Source organism: Emydura macquarii, unplaced genomic scaffold (assembly GCF_026122565.2).
Source record: "Emydura macquarii macquarii isolate MOO-44397 ecotype Brisbane River unplaced genomic scaffold, CSIRO-AGI_Emac_v2 contig_71, whole genome shotgun sequence".
NCBI lineage: Eukaryota > Metazoa > Chordata > Testudines > Chelidae > Emydura > Emydura macquarii.
This window is the reverse complement of record NW_027130208.1, coordinates 11588292-11603223: the sequence shown is the minus strand read 5'-3', so window position 1 is coordinate 11603223 and position 14932 is coordinate 11588292. Positions and strand designations below refer to the sequence as shown.

Genomic DNA, 14932 nt, shown 5'->3' with positions numbered 1-14932 from the left:
TCTTGCCCTTAATGAATGTTTCAATATTGCAATCATTTTTATGGTTGATGAATAGCTTTACAATACTTCAAATTCTCTAGTGGTGGCAGACCATTAGCCCGTGACAAACTTCTATTCCCTCAGAAGACCTCTTAATTAGGCTATTATTTCAAAATGTTACCTGACTATTAAAGGAAAGCTTTAATACATCTTCCACTTTTGATAGTTCATTATCCATATGCAGTAGCTCCACATCTTCATTTATAGTATTTTGCTACACCAAAGAATCCCATATTGAGAAAAAAAGTCCTAAACTAAATTCAGCAAGAACTATAAACATCACGAGAGAGAAATATGGGGAGCACTGTATATTTTAAGTAAACTTACCATTCTGTTGTTTGAGCCTATTTTAAAATGTCCCGTCCCTAATTAAATCTGAGAAACTCTGAAGGACCTTTCTATGACTACTTAGAAACTCTGAAGTATCTCCTTTAATGACTTAGCTTTAGAGAAATATTCTTGCTGGTAGATTTCTTTTTATTTAGTTTCTTGTCCTGGCCTGTTTATGTATTGCCAAGGGTGATTGTACTCTGAAATACAGTTCCTCCTAGGGAAATGTAGTGCTACAACAGATCTAAGAAAATTCTACCAGAAGTTCACTTGTACTAACTCTGTTTTGGCTGAATATTAATTGTTTTTTACTTAAATATTGGGCCAGATCATCACTGGTATAAATCATCATACTTCCATTGACAGTTGCTGCTAGGATTTTCTTAGACCTCCTGCGATTTTGCTAGACAAAGTTTTATAGGGCAGGGTAACCAAATATAGGGTGTATAATGAAACATGGGTGTAGTCTTAACTGAGGGGATCTCCATAATGGGTGGAAAAGATAGAGTGATTATTTAACAGTTTTTAGAACTGTTTTTAAACGCTTATAGTTTGTCCCTTTTATAATAGTATTTGTTGTTCTCTTTCTATTCTTTTTCTGAGACATTCAACAGGTATATTTTTAAAGTATATATATTTGGTGAAAGCAACTGTTTTCCAATAATTATGACATTTAAGCCCTTGTCCTAATTACCACTTTACGTGCCTAACGCCAACATTTAGGTGCCACAGGCATTCAAAAAATGCCTGATAAGCTTCCCTCTAACCTTGTAAGTGCCTAAAATTCCTAGGCACTTGTTTCTGTTGTCAACCTCCAAGATGCCCTCATTTCAGATTGCCCAGCAATTTGAGCCCTAACTGATGTCTAAGCCACAACAGGATTCAGAAACTGGGTGGTCCTCTGCCTACCTTGCTTTTCGGCCTAATCCAGGAGCATGCGTAAAACCACACAAGACAGTAAAGGAGATGGGTGTGTCCCCTGTTTATAACTGTTAGCCCAGTGATTAGGCATTCACCCAGAAGTGGGAGGGCTGGGTTCAGTCCCGTCTCCCTCCCCAATGTGGAGAAGGGATTTGAACTTGGATCTTCCACCTCCCAGATGAGGAGCTGCCAACACTTTCTCCTTAGTTTTTCCTTGAAAAAAACCTGACAGGGATTAGATGCCTAAATCCAGGAGAGGATTGATGGCTGTGAATCCCAAGTAGCAATAAGCAGCTCCTACCAGCCCAGAGTCAGGCTCCAAACTCCCAGAGAGGGGTGGGACCTATGCTACACCTGTGTCTCAGCAATTCCTACTGGTTAATTTTGGTAGCTCCCCACTCAGTTTGCTGGTTTTTGTGCATCCCATTCTTATGTATTTTAACTCTGTCCCCGCATTATATAGGAAGCCAAGGCATCTTACCCAAGGTTGTAAACTCAGCTTGGTGGCAGGTTGTCTAAAAGTTGGACACTGAAAGGTCTCAGACCCCTTTGTGAATCTCATCCATTGCCTTCTTCTTTGCAGAATTGAGGCCTTAATCCATAATCTACAACCATGAGTTTAACACCTCACAAAGTACTTGTGGCTTTCAAGTGATTCCTCTATGATAAAGATTTTTTTTCTTACACCTTGAAAGCTTCAATGCACTAAATAATTGACAGCTAGTCAAATAAAGAATTGGTTTACCCCAAATCAACTGAAGTCAATAGTCACTGAAGTCATTGATTTCAATGGGCTTTGAAACAGGCTGTTAATCATTTTAATTAACTAGGACCTGAAATGTTTTAGGACCCTACTCTTTTAATCTTTGAGTCATGGAGCACGTATCAATAAAATGCTTTGGAAATATCCCAAGTATAGCAGAAGTTGGGCAGAGAAGCCAATAAAACATGTCTCCCACTCCAGGACACCTGGAGAACCCTGGAACCAGCTGCATTTGTGGCATCTTTAGGTTTGGGGCATAGCTACTCAGTGAGATACATGCACACAAACAGTTCTAAATTATATTTATTAACAACACACACTGCCCAAGAATATGCCGTATGACTTGCTGTAACTATAGAAGAGCTGTTGGGAGCGGAGAACTCTGTAACTTATTCCAATACCTTACGACACCGAGTCAGACGGCCAGCAGCTTTGGGAGAAATAAAAAAGGATATGTATCAAATTTGGGAAATGTCAGGGCTAAGGAGCAGTCATTTTACACCACATGTTCCACTCAAAAACTTGGTGGACATTCTATCAGTAAAACCAATGGAGTTAATAACTGGTAGGAGCAATACCGGCTCTGCGTTATCCTTCCACATGGCATGGTAGCAGCTGGGGTGGCAATTGATAGTGTAACTTCTCAAAACTCATGCTTGCAGGTAGGGAAGAAGCCCCGGAGCAATACAGGGGTGAGCCACCCTTCTACAACGTTGGCACTTTCATTCATCACCAGTTGGCAACATAGGTCATATGGTATAAGAAGCACCCTGCAGAGAATGTGGAGGGAGGTCCACAGGTTCCAAGAAGGAAGAGTTTTGAGGGGATAACAGGAAGACAGTCTGTGCTCTTGACTGGAATATGAGCTGCACCTGCACCAACTCTGTCAAACAGAGAGCTAGTTTAGCTTGAGAAGCTTGTTACTCCCCAGCATGTGGTACATGAAGCGGTATGTTTCAGTTCCCTGACTGGATGAGATTAAACTCCTCAGCTCAGCTTATCTGTGTGAATATGACATAGAAATTCACTATCCATGAATACCTTGCAATATTGCCTAAATGTGGCTGCTTTGCTGAACATTATTCCTAGCAAACATACTTGTTAGAACATCTGCAGGGAGTGAATGGAGGCGAGCTGGGATACACCAGAAGCAAGTTTGTTTAGAAATGCAAACAAATAATCAAAGAACACTTTGAAGTATTCACCCAGCTCCATCAGTGAGGGCAAAGGCCTTCGCTTCCAGGCTGGTAGGGCTGCCTAAAGGTTCCTGAGCCAATCTGCCAGCACGTTACAGGATGGCTCATGGGGACTGAGGCAAAAGTGCTTGACACGCCTCACCAAAGTAACAAACAAACAAACAGCAACTCTCCTCAGTAGTCCCAGTGGCCAAAGGAAGTATATGAGTGGGTAGAGCAGAGATCTATTCATACAGGATGGCCTAGGGCTCCTCAATCACCATGTGACGTTGCCTAGGGGCTGAGGCGTATTGGCTGCTCCCTTAGACAGGTTGGAAGCCTGCCCAACTGCTGAGCCTGTGCACTAGGAAGAAATATCTGAATGCACAAAGGAATGAGGTATCATGGTGCAGAGCCAAGAGTGAGTGACTGACCATGACACTGTAGCCTGGTGAGTAGAGCACTCCCCCAGGAGCTGGGAGAACCAGTCCCCTTGCTCCAATGACTTTTTCATTATTCAGTAGGAGAGACTGAGGGAGCCTCCACGTCAGAAAGTTCCATTTCCCAATGGTTAGAGCACTCATCTGAAAGGTGGCAGGCTCTGCTCAACTTCTCCCCTAAGGTAGTGGGGGCACTTGAACCAGGGGGATCTCCTACATCCCAGGTGAGTACCCTAATCACTGGGCTAAAGGTTATGAGGGAGATCTGTCCCCCTCACAGCAGTTCTGTAGGAACTCACCTGAGGAGCCCAAACTGGTCAGCAGACGCACCCTTGATTGCTATCTTCCCTGGTTTATGAATTGGTCTGGTGCTTAGGTGGGAGATAGGTATTTGGACACCTAGAGGGAGGCTACAGTGCACATGATCAGAGGCATAAACATAGGTTTCGAGGGAACTTTACTGTAAACACTTAAGCACCAAGTGAGTTTGGGCACCAACAGGGGTCAGTGGACGTATTGTGCATTGCAGTGCTCCTGAGACTGGGACTTAGGCACCTAACTCCCTTTACGTTTATGTCAGAGCCTTTTGCCTTCCTCTTCGCAGCACACTCGTGATTGCCCTAAGAATGTAGGTCTCTGAGCTAAATGATTGACGTTTTCCTTAAAACACTATGTCCCTGCTCCAAAGCCTATTGAAATCAATGGGAGTCTTTCCAGTGTCTTCGGTGAGCTTTGGATTGGCATTGGACCCTAAAGTCTCTTGTGTCCACACAGTTGGTAAGATCTCATCATCCTTTCAAACCAAGGATTTTTTTATTATTTTGTAAGATAGGATATACAGTGCATTCGTGCTGTTTTGAAAACCAAATTATTCTTGCAGACACTTTCAACTCTGCAGCTATGGCTTTCTTCTTTGGGAAAAAAAAACTCTATTATAGGGAAGAGAATACAGATCTAAGATTTAGTTCCATTTTGTCAAAATAAAAAGGCTCCTGACTATATTTACAAAGCGGAACTTTCCTTCATGAGAGAGACACGTATCAAACGATGCTTTGCAGTTTAGCTTTAATTTCTGTTTCATCATCTGTATTTAGTTTGCTTCTGTTGGTCTCCCTTTGTACTGTCACTTCCTTCTCTTTCGTGAGGTGACGGTAAGGCTCAGGGTTCTTGATAGGAACATAAAATCCTGCGTCAATTGTCAGCAATAAAATGTTATTTGTTTATTTAACTGTAAAAACTCCTGCAACATGAGCTAATGCAACAGCAACGCACTCTGGCAATTTTTAAAGAGCATTACCCTCTATTAGTTTTAATCACTGGATCTTTCTCTCTCTCTTTTTTTAAAAAAATGCATCTGTGAGGATAACTTAAGAAGTAAGCAGATGAGAAGGCATCATTCTCTGAAGGCAGAAGTTTTCGGTTCTGCAGTACTAAACAGTGTAGCACTGAAAAATTAAGTGTCTTTCAGTAGGCCCAGATCCACAAAGCTATTTAGGATCCTAACTTCCACTGACAATCACCTTCAGTTGAAATTAATGGAAGTTAGGCTCTGAGCCTTAGTTGCCACAAGCCCTTCATTAGTATTACTTCTATTGGCATCACCTAACTTGCATGTTTGTGCCCTTAGTTTCTGCTAAGTGAAGTTATTTAACCATAAAAGGCTCTACTCCTACAGTGAGCTCTGAATGGGCGCATCCCTCACTCTGTGATTGAGGTGTGAAAGAACCAAATTCTGCCCTCGCATGCATATGTGGTTCCCATTGATTTCACTGGGGGCCAAGAAGTAATGGGGTCTAATTGTGTAAATAGTGCTGCTCTGATGTCTTTGTGCAGCATTATATTAGTAGAGGAATCTCATTCGGCCTAGCCTATATTTATGGAATATAACTTCAAGCATATGAATCAACCAAAGGACGAGCAAACGAGAAATGAATGACTAATGCATGGTATCCTTCCCACAACCCTTTGTAGCCCCTTGCACAATAACTAACACTGAATGACAATTTTTTATGCACCAAATTTTATTAAAACATAAGAGAGCTGGTTCCTCAAAATATAGCAAAGCTGTTTCAAAAGAGGCCCTTTTTCTTTAATTGAAGTGTAGGATTAGTGCTAAATTAGTATTTTATAGTCCATTTTATACAGTTGCACTGAAACTACCTTTGATTGAGTCAATTCTTTTAGTTCCTACTCTTCAGATAAAGAATCATGCAAATTATTCTGCACATATACAAGACTGGATTGACTTTAAATTTAATATCTGCAATATATCTCACCATTGACTGCTGAACCATTTTTTTTCTATGAAATGTATTTAGAAAGGAAACTCAATAGTAAAATTGCTTCAGAAAAGATTAACTGTACCTCAAAGAGTAATAGGAAGCTTAAGAAAGATTCGTAACTTAAGAGAGATAAGAAATTGCGCCTTCGCCACTAGACACCTCACTTGTGGAATCGCACAAAGATCAATTTCCTCTATTGTTCAATACTACATCTCTATGCAGCTACTAACTGAACTGGTCAGATGATATGGACTCGAGTGCCAGCAATATGCAGATAACACACCATTTCCCTATTCTTCATCACATATGACCACTCCTCAACCACCAAGATGATTCACTATTTGGTTGAGATGAAATTATGTTCGTGGGCAAAGAAAAGTGCTTTGAAGAATTGGCAGCCAGGGTGAAGGCTTCTTTGGTTTAAGGCACCCACCAACAATTGGTTAGGTCTATCTGTTGTTTAAGAGTGTCCCTGGATTCCTCACTGATTCTAAACTCTTACATGGCAGCTTTCTAAAATCCCCAGTTGGCTAAGACACACCTTTGTCACCTCATCTGGTTGACAGCAATGCAATATGTGTGAACACAAAATCATCAACTCTTAGAAAATTCCAACTAGTACAAGATACTCTAGAACATCTTCTTTGCAACACAGGCTACTGGAAGCACATCAAATCTGTCCTTCATTTTCTACACCGGCTTCCCAGGTATTGAGTGAAGTTCAAAGTCCTTATCTCCAAGGTACTAAATGGTCTGGGCTCATGTTGTCTAAAAGATCACCTAAAGCTCTGTGATGAAGACTGTAATTGACAAATCCACTCCTCAGGCATAATGGAACTTTCTGTCATATGGGTAAAGTTCATCTTTGAAGAGGACAGTTTTCTCAGAGAATGTGAATCAAACTTCCACAGGAATGACTTTCCATCATAAACCTCACCATCTTCCACTCCAAGCACATGGCACACTTCTTTGACCTGCCCTCTCTAACATAAATACAGAACAGCACATACATTTACAAATGTGGTTAGAATGTAGAGGAATTAAGGAAAATAAGAAGGAGTTTTTAAAATATATTAGGAAAAAAAAGAATCTTGACAATGGTATTGGTCCATTACTAACTGTAAATGGTAGAATAATCCATAATAATGCAGAAAATGCAGAAGTGTGCGATACAAATTTTTATTCTTTATCTAGGGGGAAAAATACTGGTGATATTGTTTCATCACTTGATGATAATGACACTCTTTCCATTCTACTAGACTCAAACTTTAAGGTCAGAAGGGACCACCATGATCATGTAATCCAGTGGTTCTCAACCTGTGGCCCTATCAGCACATAACTGTGGCCCAGAATGGTAAATAGATTGAGATCCACTGAGCTAGTCTGACCTCCTACACATTGCAGGCCACAAAACCTCACCCACCCACTCTTGTAATAGATCCCTAACCTCTGGCTGAGTTACTGAAGTCCTCAAATCATGATTTAAAGACTTCAAGTTACAGAGAATCCACCATTTACACTAGTTTAAACCCGCAAGTGACCCATGCTGCAGAGGAAGGCAAAAAGACCCCAGGGTGTCTGCCAATCTGACCCAGGAGAAAATTTCTTCCCAACCACAAATATGGTGATCAGTTAGACCATGAGCATGTGAGCAAAACTCACCAGCCAGACTCCTGGGAAAGAATTCTCTGTAATAACTCAGAGTCCCTCACATCTAGTGTCCCATCACCGGCTGTTGGAGATATTTGCTGCTAGCAGTCGCAGATTTGCTACATGTCATTGTAGGCAGTCTTATCACAGTATCCCTTCCAAAATCTTATCAAGCTTATTCTTGAAGCCAGCTAGGTTTTTTGCTCCCATTGGAAGGCTGTTCCAGAACTTCACTGCTTTGATGATTAGAAACCTTTGTCTAATTTCAAGCCTAAACTTGTTGATGAACAGTTTATATCTATTTGTTCATGTGTCCATGCAGGTTCTGAACTTAAATAACTCCTCTCCCTCACTGATATTTATCCCTCTGATGTATTTATAGAGCCCAATTAAATCTCCCCTCAGCCTTCTTTTGGTTAAGCTAAATAAGTCATGCTCTTTGAGGCTCCTGTCTTAAGGTAGGTTTTCCATTCCTCTGATCATCCTAGTGGCCCTTCTTTCTACCTGTTTCAGTTTAAATTAATCTTTCATAAACAAGGGATGCCAGAACTACACCCAGCATTACAGATGAGGTCTCACCAGTGCCCTGTATTATAGTGCTAACACTTCCCTGTCTCAACTGGAAATACTTCGCCTGATGCATCATAGGATTGCATTAGCCTTTTTCATGGCTGCATCACATTGACTGCTTATAGTCATCCTATGATCAACCAATAAACCCAGGTCTTTCTCCTCTGTCCATTTCTGGTGCCCACAATTCAAGAAGAATGTTGATAAATTGGAGAGGGTTCAGAGAAGAGCTACAAGAATGATTAAAGGACAAGAAAACCTGTCTTATAATGCTATACACAAAGAGATCAATCTATTTAGCTTAACAAAGAGAAGGTTAAGGGATGTATTGATTACAGTCTGTAAGTATCTATATGAGGAATAAGGAATTAATAAGGGGCTCTTCAGTCTAGCAGAGGAAGGTATAACATAATCCAATAGCTGGAAGTTAAAGCTAGACAAATTCAGACGGCCTAATTTTTTAATGGTGAAAGTAATTAACCATTGGAACAAATTACTAAGGATCATGGTGGATTCTTCATCACTGACAATTTTTAAATCAAGATTAGATGTTTTTATAAAATACATGCTTTAGGAATTATTTTGGATCCGTTCTATGGCCTGTGTTATACAGGAGGTCTGATTAGATTATGGTCCCTTATGGCCTTGGAATTTATGACTCTGAAATAATATTGCTTAACACACTTCTGGAAGCACGGTACCATGGTGATGAGGGTGGTAAGAGATCCTAAAGAGAATGAAAAATAATAGATTGGCTCTTAACTTAACATTAGAAACAAGGGCATGGGCCCAAATTATTTTGTACTGTGATAATTGGTGAGTGAGTATGGACATCAGTGTGTTCCAATGAACTGAGTCAGATTTTATCAGATGTGTTCAGTAGTCCATATACTGCTAATACCCACAGGAGATATTTTAATTTGCTCAAATGACTGAGGTTTGTAGTTTTGGAGACGAAGGTTGCAGGTTCTTCTATCACCATTGATCCAAAGAGTTATGCGTCTACCACAAAGAATTCCTCGGTGGCCATGGAATAATCACTCCTCTCCCTGGAAATCCAAACTTCTTTACTTTTCAGGGAGAGGAACAATAATTCAGTCCTGATCCAAACTTCACATTACAGGACTTTTTCTGTAACGAGCATATATGGTACATTCTGAACTCTGGGGAAGCATGAATTTGGATCTATGTTTAGAACTGAACCATAGATCAGGCTTATCGCTAATTTTAACTGAGCTCAGTGGGAATTTCATGCACATATCCTAGCAAGTTGAACTTGGCCAAGGATATGCACATCTCTCTATGCAAGTGTGGGATACATTTTTTTATGGCAAGAAATAAAATTAAACGGTTAATGAACAGTTAAGAATGCTTTCAGAATAACCTGCAGCAGCCTGTGAATGTACAGAGAAGATTGAAAAACAAAGGTTAGCAAAACCATATACAAGGACACAGGGGTGTGCAGAAGGGGGCAGCCCCTACCCATGAATAAGTGTAAAGGGAACAGAACTCCTCTGGTCCCAGTGCTGCAGGGGCACGGGGAGAAGAGCAAGCTCCTCCCGGGGACGGGGAGCACAGAATGCGCCCCTCTAAAAGGGGTCAAATTTAAATTTGTGTGCATGCCCCTGCAAAGACAGAGTTAAAGCAAACCTGAACTCCTCATGTGCTCTTGTTCTCTCATTGTTGCCTCTTTCATTCTCCTTCAATTAAAGCAGAAAGCAAATGAAAAATCTCAAACAGTTTTTGCTGGACCGTTCGAAAAATTAAGGAAGATACTCAAGAGCTTTTATTTTAGAAAGTGATAGGTTCATCTCCAAAAGCACACAGATAACACTGAGACTGGCTCATGTATCTACAAATGAATGGGGTATTAGCAACATATCCCTCTTCTTGCAGTGGTTTCTTCCTTTCATTCATTACTGTTTGTGAGTGCAGTGAGCTTGATTTCAATAAGATTTTTGCCTATATGTAGACTGTAGGAACATGCTTTTTATGCAGTAAATGTACCTTTCACTTGAATGAGCATGACATAAGAGGTAATATAAGATATTGCTTAGCATAGTCCACTTTAGAAACCTTTGCAAAGTTTGCCTGGGTTTGCATTTAGAGATCTGTCCTAAAATCTTCAAGACCAATCTTAAACTTCTAAGGAATACTGCATGAGAAAAGGAAAGCACAAAACGGGAAGATTAGCTTCAACGGGAGTTTTGCACAGGTAAGGAGTGCAGGATCAGGATTTGATGGGTCCTTTCATTATACTAAATAAACATAAGAATCACAGACTTTCCAACCCATCTAATCTATACACTTTACTATGAAAAGCAGCTTAAAAAAACAATGTGATTAATAGTGTATTGCATGAACATTATATAAGATATTGATGTCGCCATATATATGAACTAGAGCTACTAGCATTCCAGTTTCTACTTGACCCGCTATTGTAAAGAGTGGGCCAGATCCTCAGCTGGTTTAAATCAGCATTGTTCTATTGAGTTGGTACTCTAGTTTACACCAGAAGAGGATCTGGTCCGTAATATTGAAGCACTTTGTTTAAATAACGTCCTAATGGATGGGAGGTGGGGGTGGGGCATCAGGTCTTAAATTATGATTCTTTAAAGATCAATGGCTGTAAGTAGTACAGTTAGTCTGAGGCACTGATATAGGTAGTACTTTGATTCTTTTTCCTCATAAAACACCATTTACTATCGAGTACCAGTAACATTAGGATTATAAAACAATGTAGAATATAAAAATATTTATTGGGCCTCTATCTTAAGCTTTCTTCTGGATTTCCTGGCGAAGGAAATAAACATAAAAATAAAATCAAAAGCTTTAGACATTCTGGAGTTGACTGTTTTAAATAGCCTATTAACATCTTCCACACAGCGACTGCAATGACATAAATGAGGTCCCATATTAGTAATAACACAATATAGTTGCAAGGGTCCCCTTGTCTGGTCTTAGATATATTGTAAACATTTAGTGCTATTCATCTGTACTATGGACTATGCATATAAAATAGATCGGCACAAATTTTGTTAAAGCAAATTCTTCCAAGTCCTTCCAGCAGGGCAGGAATTAAAGACCCATCCTGCAATGTGCTGAGTACTCCTATAAAATCAATGGGTTCTCCCCGTGCTCAGCACATTGCAGGATTTCACTCTAATAAGTAATTTGCCTCCTTTCAAGTGAAGACAGTTCTAATCAGTTGTCACTGAATTAAGAGACTTTTACAGATGATTTGTGTCTGGTTAATTCCTTAAGTGTCAGATACAAGCACAGCTAATTCATTGTAGAAGTATAAAGGCCATTAAATGTTACCAATAAAAAAGGGCTCAAGGGTTGTTCTGCCTAACATGACATCATTTTAATATTTCTCTGGACCCTGTGAGCTTTGTTATGTAATATTAGTATAGGACAATTAATGCAGTGCTACTAGAAAGGACTTATAAATTATGACAAACCAGAGACCGCAGGGTTTTTAATTGTGCATGAAATTCATTTCATGTCTCATCCATCAAAAAGAAGAAGTAAATTCTAACAAACTTGATTATGAATTTGAAGTTTGAAAGTCACGGAAAGGAATGGTAACCATGGAATGGTCATGTCAAGAGTTCTAAAGGTGCGAGCTACCAATTGTTAGGAGGAGCTACCATGTAAACGGCTGTGTAACAGGGTTGCACTCACTACTCTTGTGCCTTCTGCTGGTTAGTCTGGGGAATCACTCTGCAGCTCCCAGCACCCCCCCAATGGTTGTGTCTTGTCTGCCATTATCTTCGCCTTAGGACCCAAGTCTCTCCCAAACCCACACCGTCTGCTTCATGACATAGTCCTCCGGCTGTGCCACAATCTGTGCTCTCCCCCCTTCCCGGGATTCTGCAATCCCACTCTAGCCACTTCCTCCAGTGACAGATGCAGTCCACTGTCTGGCTCTTACATCAGTACTCTCAGCCGCTCCTTCTCCAGAGCCAGTCACTGCTCTGTCTGAGGTGCTGACCTCTCTCAGCCTGCAGGGAAGCCAGCCTTCCCTCCCCAAGCTCCTGGAAGTGACTGCCTTCTCTGTTCTCTGCTGGCTGCCTATATAGGGCCTCCTTGGCCCTGATTAGCTGCTCCTAGAACTAGTGTGGGGCAGCCACCCCACCACAGGCTGAGATTTTAAAAAACAATGCCTAATCTAAATTTAGGCGCCTAAATAATTGGTATATGATTTTTCAAAAGAGACCTGTGCACCCAGTCTCTCCTCCTGACATCAGTGGGATCTGCTGGTTGCTCAGAATTTTTAAAAATCAGGCCACTTTATTTAGGGAGAGAAATGCTGATCCTATAGAAATCAATGGCAAAATTCCCATTGACTTCAGTGGGCCAGGATTTCACCCAAGTAGCCGAAGTATTGACAAAGGAGCTAGGGAAGCTAAAGGTCAACGTTGAATTTTCCCTTGATGTGTTCCACCCATTCTTAGATGCAGTGTTACACGTGTTCAGCAGAGTAAGATGTGGGGGCTGACATGATTGCAGAGAAAGAGCAGTGGCTGTATGTTGTACCTTTATACCCAATGCAGAGGAGCAACCTGTGGAACTGAATGATTGTAGCAACGCCGATGCCATAATTTCTGAATATATTTCAGGGTATACTGGTTATGAAGTTATGTCTCCAGTATCAGCATCACTGGACACTTCTCAGGTACCTAGGCCTCAAATCACTTACAGTGGGCCTATCAAAAGGAGTTAAGAGTTAGGTGAGTAGGTGCTTTTGAAAACCCACTATTAGTGCTTTGTAGATCAAAACGAGCACCCTGAACTCCACCTAGATTTAGGGATTTGCATTCCACTGTCACAAAGGGATGAAGGAATAAAACCAGCATTTAGAAATTAAGAGAGAGATTGTTCTGAAGCTGGCTAATTCACCTCCATTTTTGCTAGCACAAATACATCTGGTTCTGAAAACATTAAAAATGATTACTGAAGCTGTAAAAGGCCCAACTTCTCTACCCCTTTTCTAATTATTATTTAAAACTATTACCTGGGGAAAAATATACCCATTTATTTGAATCTTGAATGTCACACAATAAAATCTACCTGCATCCATGTGTGACAAAGATATAAAACCTAATCCAATATAAACGGTGAATTATACTGTGTAAATGTAATAAATATGGATTAGTTTATGTTACAGATGTACATCTAGTGAAACATATATAAGTTCCTAATAAAGAATTCAAAATTGTATTGAAAAAATACTCAAATGTGACCAGCTACCACCATTTATTTTGGTAAACCTGAAGTTTGAACATAGCCTCTCCTTTGTCTCCCACTGTAACTTAATTTTTGTTGTTGTTTCTTTGATTGCTTTTTTCATGTGTTTGTTTTGTTTTTGTTAGGGTCAATTTTGGAAACAGCCTGATGAAGTTAATGCAGAATACTGCTTCGTATCATTTGACAAAATCGCTGTCTGATCCTGATAACTGCTCCTGATTATTCTGTTATCTTGCCCTGTATACAAGCCCTAAAATAAGAGCCCTTTTGAAAATAAAACATTATGATATGAAGTTTCCATATTATAATTAAAGAGTAGAAAATGTTACTGGTAAAGACATCTAACCATGTGAAATATTTGTGAATGACCATAGAAAACATCATGACTTTCTAGGAAAATAAAATCTGAATGGAAATCTTTCTTACTGGCTGAACTAATCCAGTTTTGTTGTAATACATTATTTAATCTGGACATGGTCTTCCACTGAATCACTTTTGTTTCATCCCTATTGCATTTAACATAACCGAGTGAATTTTGAGGTAAGATTAATTTGATTTGACAGAGTAAATTAGCAACCAGTTCAGCACCAAACTCTATAAAGCACCCAACGAGGTGACATTTTTAACATAGAATAAATGTAACCACTCTTGCAGTTTGCCAACAGCAGGAAAAAGATATCATTCTGTTAGTTAAATATAAATTGATTTATTCACTTAGGAAAAGGATAGAAGAGTAAAAGCTCTGTATTAACAGATATGATGAGATTGATTCTGCATTCTGGGAATGAAAACACATGACATTTAAAAGTTGGTTGTATCAAGGAAGAATGAGTGATTAAGATGAACATATGCAGAAACAGAATGAGTTGGATTAACAGTAAGAAATGTGTGAATCATTTAAAAATTAACTAGTAGTCAGAGGGCTGGGGAAGCCACTGGTTTATGAAGTGTCTGCCTATTATGTAAATTTAAGGATTTCAGTGGGATTGTTCACATACTTACAGTTAGACACATATTTAGGCCTAATTCAACAAAATATTTAAGTGATTAAAAGGATTATACCATTGTTGAGAAAAAAATTATTTGTATCTATCTGTCTCAGATATTTCTAAAGGGTATGTGATCAAAGAATGCAAGCAATGATACTGATGGTATCAAATTGTGTTAGTGTCATTTTTTGGCAGGCCATAAAAATATTGCTGAATTCTAAAGAGGGTAACGTTCACAATGACACAAAACACCACCAAATAATAGCAGCAAATTTGCCTTCTATTACTGATGGGGAAACAGATTTGAATAAAATAAAAATGAACCATAACCGATCCTCAAAAGTTTGAAATTGTTCTGAACTGAACTTTTCTGGATTCCAAATGTTTAGAAATTTTATTTCATTGTTCATCTTCATACACTATGCACTTCCTGGTTGCAACCAGAATCTTAGGTACCTAAATGCTTTGAGAGTCCATGCTGGGAGTCATGCCAAACTAAAAGCAGAGAGTGCTAGTAATC

General features: G+C 39.7%; 1 long non-coding RNA gene across 1 annotated transcript; it reads left to right on the top strand.

Moving 5' to 3' along the window:
* Positions 1–10276: 10276 nt before the first annotated feature.
* Positions 10277–13843, top strand: LOC137147874 (uncharacterized). The gene is made up of 2 exons (XR_010918382.1): positions 10277–10385; positions 13549–13843. It is a non-coding gene; the product is annotated as an uncharacterized lncRNA (long non-coding RNA).
* The last annotated feature ends 1089 nt before the right edge of the window (positions 13844–14932 follow it).